Source organism: Chrysochloris asiatica, unplaced genomic scaffold, assembly GCF_000296735.1.
Source record: "Chrysochloris asiatica unplaced genomic scaffold, ChrAsi1.0 scaffold00104, whole genome shotgun sequence".
Taxonomy (NCBI): Eukaryota; Metazoa; Chordata; class Mammalia; order Afrosoricida; family Chrysochloridae; genus Chrysochloris; species Chrysochloris asiatica.
Genome location: NW_006408622.1, coordinates 8,893,035 through 8,902,938, shown reverse-complemented (window position 1 = coordinate 8,902,938; position 9,904 = coordinate 8,893,035). Strand labels below are relative to the sequence as shown.

Sequence of the window (9,904 nt, the reverse complement as noted above, 5' to 3'; positions counted from 1 at the left end):
GATGAACTTTTCAGTCTAGGAGCGGAGGTCCCTGGGACCATCAAGGGAGAAGAGCGGAGAGTGGGACCCTACCCAGAGAAGCAGTGATGCCTGAGATGGAGGCAGAGACGATGACGTGGAGAGTTGGAGCATCTGGGGACTTTAGACCCATAGAGGGAGAGGGGCTGTGTGCTGATGACCGAGGGACAGGCTTGTAGGGTATATATACCCTTTGGTTGGTATTGATGATGCAAGAAGGGGGATTGTAAGCATGGCAATAAAATGATATATACGAGAGGATGAATGTAAAATTAATGTTCTCCCATGTAAAGTATCACAATCCACAATAAAACATTAAAAAAAATTTTTTTTAAAGAAAGCAAGACTGTTTTTAAGAAGCTTAAACCTCCATAAGAGCTGACTGGTTAGTCGGATCATAATGTGTGCATTAATGGATGCATTTCAATGGCACTGCAACTGTATTTCTTTTATTATTATTTTTTTTTTTGCAACTGCATTTCTTGATTGTGATATATTTTTCTCTCTAAAAGTGACTCTATTGTCCCAGGGACCATCAAGGGAGAAGAGCAGAGTGCGGGACCCTATCCAAAGAAGCAGTGATGCCAGAGACGGAGGCAGAGATGATGATATGGAGAGATGGAGCAGCTAAGGGCTCCAGACTCAAGGAAGGAGAGGAGCTGTGTGCTGGTGGCTGGGGGGCTGGAGTGCAGGGTATATACTCTTTGGTTGTTTGAATGGTTATATATTCCTGAATGCTTCGGTGTACATCCAAAAAACACCAGATTGGAAGCATATGCTGTTGAATGATGACGCATAGAGGGGAGTGTAATCATTGCAACAAAATGAACTACGATAGGATGAATGTAAAGCTGATGCTCTCCCATGTAACCTCTCACTCAATTCACAATAAAACCTTATGAAAAAAAGAGTGGATCTATTGGAAAATTTTGGAATTTTTTACATATTGCTTGACTGACATAAATCTTTGGTTATCACTGGGAGGGGAGGGTGGGAGTGGGTTACCTTTGTCAGATGTTGAGAAAATAATCAAAATTTCCTCTAAACAAATGTAAAAAAAAGTTTTACTACTGCATAAGCACTAAGCCAGATGCTAATGAGATCACAAAGACTAAAAAAAACTCACCCTTTTATATAATGAAACTGACAAAATTCACTATATACGTGTTCTCAGAATTAATGATGGTCTACTGTCATAAGGCATGTCCTCGTGTGGTGCTGCAGGATACTGCACTGGACTGCTGCGTTGGTTTCAATCACAAGATCAGCAGTTCAAACCCACCAGTTACTCCTAGTAAACCCTATACAGGGTTGCTATGTGTTGGAACTGACTCAGCGGTACTTAACAACAACAATAACCATCAAGTAAAGGTACCCGAGTGAGCTGACTCAGAACTGACTCCAGAGCAGTGGATCTGATTTTGTTTTTTACTGTCAAATAAGAGACTTTGACAGCACCACTTCCCACGCATTCTTGTTGGTGTTCAGGGCCTTCGAGTCAGTTTCAACTCATAGTGACCTTATATAGGGTTTCCGAGACTGTAAATTTTTGCCGGGCCAGAAACCCTCATCTTTCTCCCTCAGAGCAGTTGGCTGGATCACACCGCAGCGTCTGTGATTTGCTTATCCTACAATACTAGCTTTACCTGGGAATTGAGGTGGCCATCTATATTAGTTAATTGCCTTTATGCAAAAATAAATAAGCAAGTAGCTACAGCTTGAAACCAAACACAGGGAAACAGGGTGCCATTTCCCTTGATGTTTGTATTTCAAAAGAAAGACATTACTTAAAAAAAAAAAAAGAAAGAAAGACATTACTGAGTCATAAATCTGGCAAGAGGCTTGTTTTACCCTTCCAATTATTTACATACATATCAAAGGGGCAGGGAAAGGATTTGCAATGACAAATTCTTCTTGAAAGATACTCTAAGAAACCCACTGCCATTGAGCCGATTCTGACTCATGGTGACCACGGATTTTCCGAGTCGGACGGCGTTCCACAGGGAGGTCTTGACAAACACAAACCAACAGGCCTTCTACTGTAGCATCAATGGCTGGGTTCAAACCACCAGCCTCTCCATTAGCAGTCAAACACAAATTGCATGTGCCATTCAGGGACCTGCTCTAAGTAAAGAGAGGGAGAATCTGTCTCTTTCCTTTTGGGCACTAGGGAAAATCATTTTCGTATTTGTATTTACTCTTACAAAGATATTAGGATTAGACGAGTCTTATTAAATAAGGAGCTCTTGTAGCAGAGTGGTTCCAAGTTGGACTCCTAACCTCAAGGTCAGCATTTCAAACACTTCAGATAGATATCTGTCCTGTTGTTAAGTACCATGGAGTCGGTTCTGACTCAGAGAGAGTCGGTTCTGACTCATAGACACCCTGTACAGGGTTTCTGAGGCTGTAAATCTTTACAGAAGCAGAAAGCCTCATCTTTCTCCCATGGAACAGCTGGTAGTTTTGAACTGCTGACCTTGAGGTTAGCAGCCCGATTCATAACCACTACGCTACCAGAGCTCCTTATATTTTTCCTAGTACTCTCTTAATATTTGATGCTTATGCTTCAATATGGCATATTAGCAACAACTGGCTATACAGATTGGTTGTTGTTGTTGTTAAGTGCCTTCTAATCAGTTCCAACCCATAACGACCTTGTATAGGGTTTCTGAGGATCAGCTGGTGAACCTGAACCGCCGACCTTGCAGTTCAAACCAACTTTGCAGTCCAGCACATATATAGATCTAGCCAGTTCCAACACACAGAGACCCTGTATAGAGTTTCTAAGGAACAGCTGGTGGGTTTGAACCACAGATCTTGTGGTTCTAATTGATTTATGCTCATTAAATTCAGTTCCTCAGTCATTCTGGCCAGAGTTCAAATGTTCAGGACCCAGATGTGGTTGGTGGGCACCATGCTGGACTGCACACATAAAGAACATTTCTACCACCGCAGCAAGTTCTCTTAGACAACGCTGCTCTCAATCATGAAGTCCCACATGTCAGTTACATCTAACCCCATGTAACAGCCTTCCTAACAGGTACTTAAATAAACTGGTAAATGATTATGGCAACTAGTTTACTTTAGCTTTGACTTTAACTGTTGTTCCATAGAGGAGATTGCAATCATTGAAATGTAACAAGGTGCATGATTTGTTGAATGTGAAACTGATGATCTGCTCTGTAAACCTTCAATCAATTCACAACAAAAAGTTTCAGCAAAAAGAAAAAAACAGCAAAATCATATTGCTTCTTCAATTCCAATTACCAAATTTTCACAAGAAACCAGACTCTGCCCAACATGTACGCCTGCCACTCATGTCCTCTCTTGTCCAGGCTTCACCTTCCACCCCATGGGTCTTCCCCATCACTTAATCACTCACTGATTCACTTACAACTATTTACGAAGCATCTGCTATGTGCCATTGCAAAAAAATGGTGTGGTAAAACAGGGGATTGTTAATCTTACATTCCAGGAACAGAGGACCCTAGGACCATCAAGGGAGAAGAGCACGAGCAGAATGTGGGACCCTATCCAGAGAAGCAGCAACACCAGAAAGGGAGGCAGAGATGAGGATATGGAGAGATGGAGCAGCTGAGGACTCTAGACTCATGGAAAGAGAAAGGCTGTGTGCTGGCAGCCCTCCAGGAGGCAGGCTTGCAGAATGTGTCCTTTGGTAGTTTAAATGATTATATATTCCTGAGTGTTTTGGCATACATCCAAAAACAAAACAAAAAACAGAGGGAATAGAAGCAAATACTGTAAAATGAAGATTCACGGAGGAGACTGTAATCATTGCAATGAAACAAAATATGCTAGGATGAGTGTAAAACTGATGTTCTCCCATGCAAGTTATGACTCAATTCACAATAAAAGCTTAAACAAACAAACATGGTGAGACCTCCACTAACTTTCTCAGTCAGTGGGAGGAGACCATCAATGAGTACATGCTCTATTAACTACATAGTACATCAGCTAAAAAACAGTAAGTGCTGTGGAAACCAATAAAGCCATGAATAGAGTACTGGAAGCAATAGACAAGAGAAGGCCATTGCAGTTTTAAGTAGAGATCCAGGGAAACTTTACTGAGAAAGTGACAATGGAACAAAGAAATTTAAAAGGTGAGAAGACAAGCTTGTGCACATCTAGGGAAAGAATATTCCAAGCAGATGGTAAGCAACTTCTAAGACCTAGAGGTAGTCGTCAGTTTGGCTAGAGCTAGCAGGGGAAAAGAAGACAGAAAAGGAAGCTGAGATCAGAGAAGGAGCAGTCTAACTGTACCAACTTTTATGGATCATTGCAGAGCTTTGCCTCTATTCTGAGTCAGAGCCAATAAAGAGTTTGAAGCTGAAGTGAAAGGATTGTATATTTCAACAGGCTGTCTATGAAAGCTGTGGAATAACTAATTTTTTATTAAAAGTAGATATTTTATAAGGATTTACTTATCCATAAAACCTTAAGCTTCTTGACCTAAAACTGGTCTTGCCAAAACAGAAAGCTTCATTGGCCTGTTTTGTTATTGTTACTTTTCATCCAAAGCTGCTAATTGGCATTGCACCATGGTTAAACTCCCCTTCCCTCGAAGAGAGCCATCATTAACAAAACCATTTTTGAGTGATTTCATGAAAAAGACGCTAACTTCTCCGATTTTAATTTTAAGATGTCTCATAGATAACAATGAGCAATCAGAAGTCTCTTTTTCCAATTAATTCAGCAACCATTTTTAAGTATTGGAACCATCATCGAAACTTGTATTCATTAAGAAAAATTATTTAAGTCTGTGAACATTCCATTACCAGCAAGTGATTTCCTCTTGTGGAGGAAAATGTCCCAATTTGTAAACAGTTTATACAGCCATAGAGCAACCAAATATTGGGTTATTCTTTTGAATTGGTACAAGATTTTTATTTTTTTAACTCTGTATTGAGAACAGACTCTAAAGGCTTAAGAGGACCCAGCTGGGAGGCTACACAGTCAAGTGGCTTGGACAGGGGTGGCAGTGGAGGTGGCCGTGATGGAGTTAAGAGTCTGTGTGTGTTTTTAAAAAGGAAAGGAGGAATCAAGGATATCACCAAACAACATCTGATCTGAACAGCTGGAGGAATAAACTGACCATTAATCAAGAGTACATTGGATACAATAAAAAGTTTTATGGTTTTTTTAAAGAGTACATTATATAGCTTTGACAACCATACACCAAATAACCAAAAGTTCCAAGCTTGCATTGTGAATTGTAATAAAAATGTCTGGACTCCACAGAGGGTCTAGCAGAGAACTGAGAAAGCTTTTCTATATGTGGTAGAAGAGAACTGTGTTAGGACATATGTTGAAGTTCTCATGTGACCTCACTCTTTGTTACAACAAATGAATGTTGTTAGGTGGGAACTACCAGAAGCAAAGCACTCCCTCACAGTTCTGATCAGAAGAGTTTCAGGAAGATTGTGGGTTATAGCAACTCACCTGAGACATGGTTCTACAGGTCCAATAGCCAATACCAGCTTCTTTCTAGGCTCCTGTCTTAGAGAAGAGCAGTGTCCTAAAAATCACAGAGGCAGGGCAGAAAAAAAGCAGACTTACAGCTCGATGACACAACAGCCTGGAAGAGCATCCTGGGAGTCACTTTCTGAGGATCTAATCTTTCCTTAAACAAGGGTTTCCAAGGCATGGGGTAGCAAGCCTCTGTAAGGTTTCCACAGCTGTAAATCATTACCAAGGCGAAAAAACTTATCTTTCTCCTAGGAGACTCTGGTAGGTTTGAACCACCAATCTTGCGATTAGCTGCCCAACGCCTAACTCACCGTGCTACCAGAGCTTCTTTTACACGTAAATATTGTTGATAACCATTTCGAAACTACCAGCTGTTCCGCGGGAGAAAGATGAGGCTTTCTGCTCCCATAAAGATTTACAGCCTCGGGAACCCTGTACAGGGTCGCTATGAGTCGGTACCGACTCCACAGCACAAAGCCACCACCACACCACACCACACCACACCACACCACACCACCACCACTGTTGTTAACTGCCATGGATTTGGTTCTGACTTATAGAGTCCAAGGCTGTTAACTCCTGGAGTCCTGATGGTCCCGGTGTGGCACTGCAGGATAATGAGCTGGACCGCAAGGTCAGCTTGAGCCACAAGGTCAGCAGTTCAAACCCACCAGCTGCTCCTCGGAAACCCTAAACGGATCGCAAAAAGTCGGAACCGATTCCATGACCGTTAACAACAACTCCCAACTCCTGATGTAACGCTATAGGATCAGCACTGGACTGTGAACCACAAGGTCGGCAGTTGAAACCCACCAGCTGCTCCTCAGTATCGACTCAACGACGCTTAATAACAATAAATCTTTGCGTGCGCAAAAAGCCTCCTCGTTCTCCTACGGCGTGGGCAGCACCAGGTAAACGGCAGTGGGGTAATCTACGTGTAAACCAACCATTCTGTGTATAAGGGACACACAAAACAGCAGTAGTACCGTTAATCATCAGCTCATCCAATCTGTTTTCCGCATGGTGGGCATTGGCATGATTCCAGGGTTTTGTTTTTTAAAAGGCGAAAAACACGGAAACTCGAAGATATCGAAGACATTTAGCAAGCGACAGAACTGGAAAATCCGACAACAACTGTGTAGCGATGACGTTCGCTCTAAGCGTGCACCGTGTATAACAACGCCCCGACTTTGTTTTTCTCTACGACGTTTGTGCCATCCTTACTCCCCACGCCCAGAAAAGCTAAAGCTTTGCCTGAGGTTACATCACAGCGCAAGGAAGACCTTAGACCTAGCACCTTGGCGGGATACCTGGGTGTCCGAAACCTGGGCGGGGCCTCTACCTCGAGCTCCAAAGCATCCCAGAGCCGCCAGCACCTCCGCGTACCTGACGCGCTGGGTCGCTGGAGAGCCGACAATGGCCGCCGCCTTCCCGGGAACAGCACGGCCCAGAGTCCTCCAGGAATCCACCGCCAGGCCTGAGACTGCGGCGATGTGGGCCGAAAGCCGCACCAGCTACAAACGGCATTTCCCAGCCTCTTCCGCGTTCAGGACAAAAGTTACAGGTTCCGCAAACAACCGTCACCCTCCTGGAAAACCACACTTCCCAGAAGTCTGTGCGGCCGAGTGCAAAAAACGGTCTCGGCTTTCCCGAAATACACCTTCGGAAGCTGTAGTCACTGGGTGGCTCAACTAAGACACAGGCGGTGTCAAGAAGACAACAGTCGTCTTCCTTTGAATCATACCTGCAAGAATTCAAGCCGTCCTCTACTTGCGTTGAAAGAACGATGGCGCCAGAACAGGAAACTACATTTCCCAGAAGGCTCCTGCAGCCGCGACAAGTTCTTCCGGATCATATATGCGCTGAGAATTACCTTCTGGGAGCCGACAGGCCTTGCTGTTGTCGGACAACAACTGGCCTCTGCTAGTGTACGGTTTCCTTTCATCCAAAACCACACAACTACTCTGTCCGACTCGTCTGGTCCTTATTTCATACCCACTTGCCCAGTACTGTATTTTTCACAGCGTCCTTTTGTGGCGCTATAGGATAAACACTGGACTGCTAATGCAGTTCAAATCCACCAGCCGCTCCTGGGGTTGCTGAGTTGGAACCGACCCCACAGCACTTAACGATAACATATTCCTCATAATGTCCATGTTCTGAGGATCACGTGGCGTCTGCGTTGCCAACTGACAAAAACCGACACTCCTGAAGTTCCTGTGTACGTCACTGTTTATCTGTGTTTCAATTCTTTGAGGAACTTAGAATAGGGGACTCCAGTGAGTACTTGAAGGAGCTCTGATAGCATAGTGGTTACGAATCGGGGCTGTTGGAAGCTACCAGATGTTCTGTGGGAGAAAGATGAGGCTTTCTTTTCTGCTCCCGTAAAGATTTACAGCCTCGGGAACCCTGTTCAGGGTCGCTATGAATCGGAACCCACTCCATGGCACATAACCACCAACCGCCAGTGAGTACTTGAGGCGGATGATTCTTGGAACCAACACTCCCTTTCCCACCCTAAAGAACTTACTACGGATTGCAGATTGGCTTTGCATTGTCATACCTGTGCAATGCAAAACCAATCCAACCCTACGGAAGGAGGAGGCAGAAAAGAGTTGTAGTCACATACGCATACGTAGGAAGCAGTTCATATAGGCATGACTGTTAATCCAAGAACTGAAGTTTCTGATCTTATGAAAGAAACAATGAAAGTTTGTTCAACCCGAGCTACAAATTGTAGTTAACAAGTTGTCTGCGGTAGCTGCAAACCTTATCTTGAGAGAAAAGAGGAGGCAGGTACTGTTCTTCAAAGCTGACTTCTTTAGAATCACATTTTAGAATCTAGTATCCTCAGCAACTGGACCTGGGACTTTTAATAAATTTTTATACACTGAGTCATTAATTCTCCCTTCTTTGAAATTATTAATGCTATCAGTGTGATGCTATGGATTAATGCGCCGGACTGCAAAGTCGTTTGAACTGCAAAGTCGGTGATTCAAGCTCACCAGCTGCTCCTTGGAAACCCTATGGTCGCTGTAGGTTGAACACAAAACTCAACACCACTTACTAACAACAATCATTAATTGAATAACATTAATTGCTTCATTAATTTGTTTTAAATCACGACATGTTTTAGCCATACTTCAGGGTGAGGACAAGAAAATCGAGTCAAACAGGAGAACTATTTTAGAAAACGCAGTCTTTAAAACTCAATATAGTTTCAGATTCATGTGAAGACAATAAAATGGAATTAAGGCTCCACTTGTAGACTGTCCACCCACAAACACAGAATGCCTTTGGATTTAGACTCCCATACTTCTTCCTTCTTGATTATGGATTCTATTTTAAATCCTTTTGATCACACTTATTTGGTATGCTTTCTTCTGCATGTACGGGCTTTTAGATGGCTGCTTGTTTTAGGACAAGCCTTTAAGACCCCAGACACTATTCTTTTCCTTAACCAGCACAATCTAATTTCCTCATCCTGCTTCATTATAACTCCCAATCTTCAGTGACCCTTTTATGAAAAGTTAGTGTGGAGTAGAGTCACATTAGAGAAACTGCTTGGTGGTTATTGTAACAGGAAACCTTTAAAGTACTCAAGTCAATTGGCAAGAACTACAAATATTGGCAGTATCTACAGCCACTGATCCATTCTTAATGGCATGTACTAAGTCAGTGATTCCACAGCAAAGGAATGAAAGGATCTTAATGCGTAGCCTAGGTTAAGGTGGGATACCTAAGTGGCTCAAGGTCATTGGCCTATCACTTTAAGACCAGTCAGACATGGCAATACCCAAGCATAACTCCCATATAATCAGGAATTGTTTGTTGTAAGTCCACAAATTTTAAAGTCATGCACTAGTAAGCACTGGACTGCTAACCACAAGGTCAGCAGTTCAGAACCCACCAGCTGCTCTTGGAAACCCTTTACGCGGTCACTATGAGTCAGAATTGACTTGCACACAACAACACATAATAAAAAGCAATAGACAAAGACCTATCTATGATTTTTGTCTCTACTCATGTTACCTTGTTCTGTGATCTTGAGATGAGCTGTCTGGCTCTTATGCAGCCATTGACTTCTGGCTCTTGGGCTAGGTAAACTGAAGTTTAAGCTTTGTAATGTCCATCGATGTCCTTCCTGAACAGATGGGGATAAATGGATGCTAAAGAACACATTAGCCAGGTGCTGTAGGATTAGCACTGGACTGCTAACCAAAAGGTGAGTAGTTCAAACCTACCAGCCAGCCACTCCTTGGAAACCCTATACAGGTTTGCTATGAGTCGGAATCGGCTCAACAGCACTTAACAAAAGCATGATATGTGCTTAGGTCCCTATTGATAGTTTTAACAGAGATGCTTCGTTTGGGACCTCTATTACAACTTTTACCTGCAA

At 43.0% G+C, this 9,904-nt stretch overlaps 1 pseudogene; it reads right to left on the bottom strand.

Moving 5' to 3' along the window:
- Positions 1 to 3,292: 3,292 nt before the first annotated feature.
- On the bottom strand, positions 3,293 to 5,626 carry LOC102814990 (annotated as a pseudogene).
- Between the last annotated feature and the right edge of the window lie 4,278 nt (positions 5,627 to 9,904).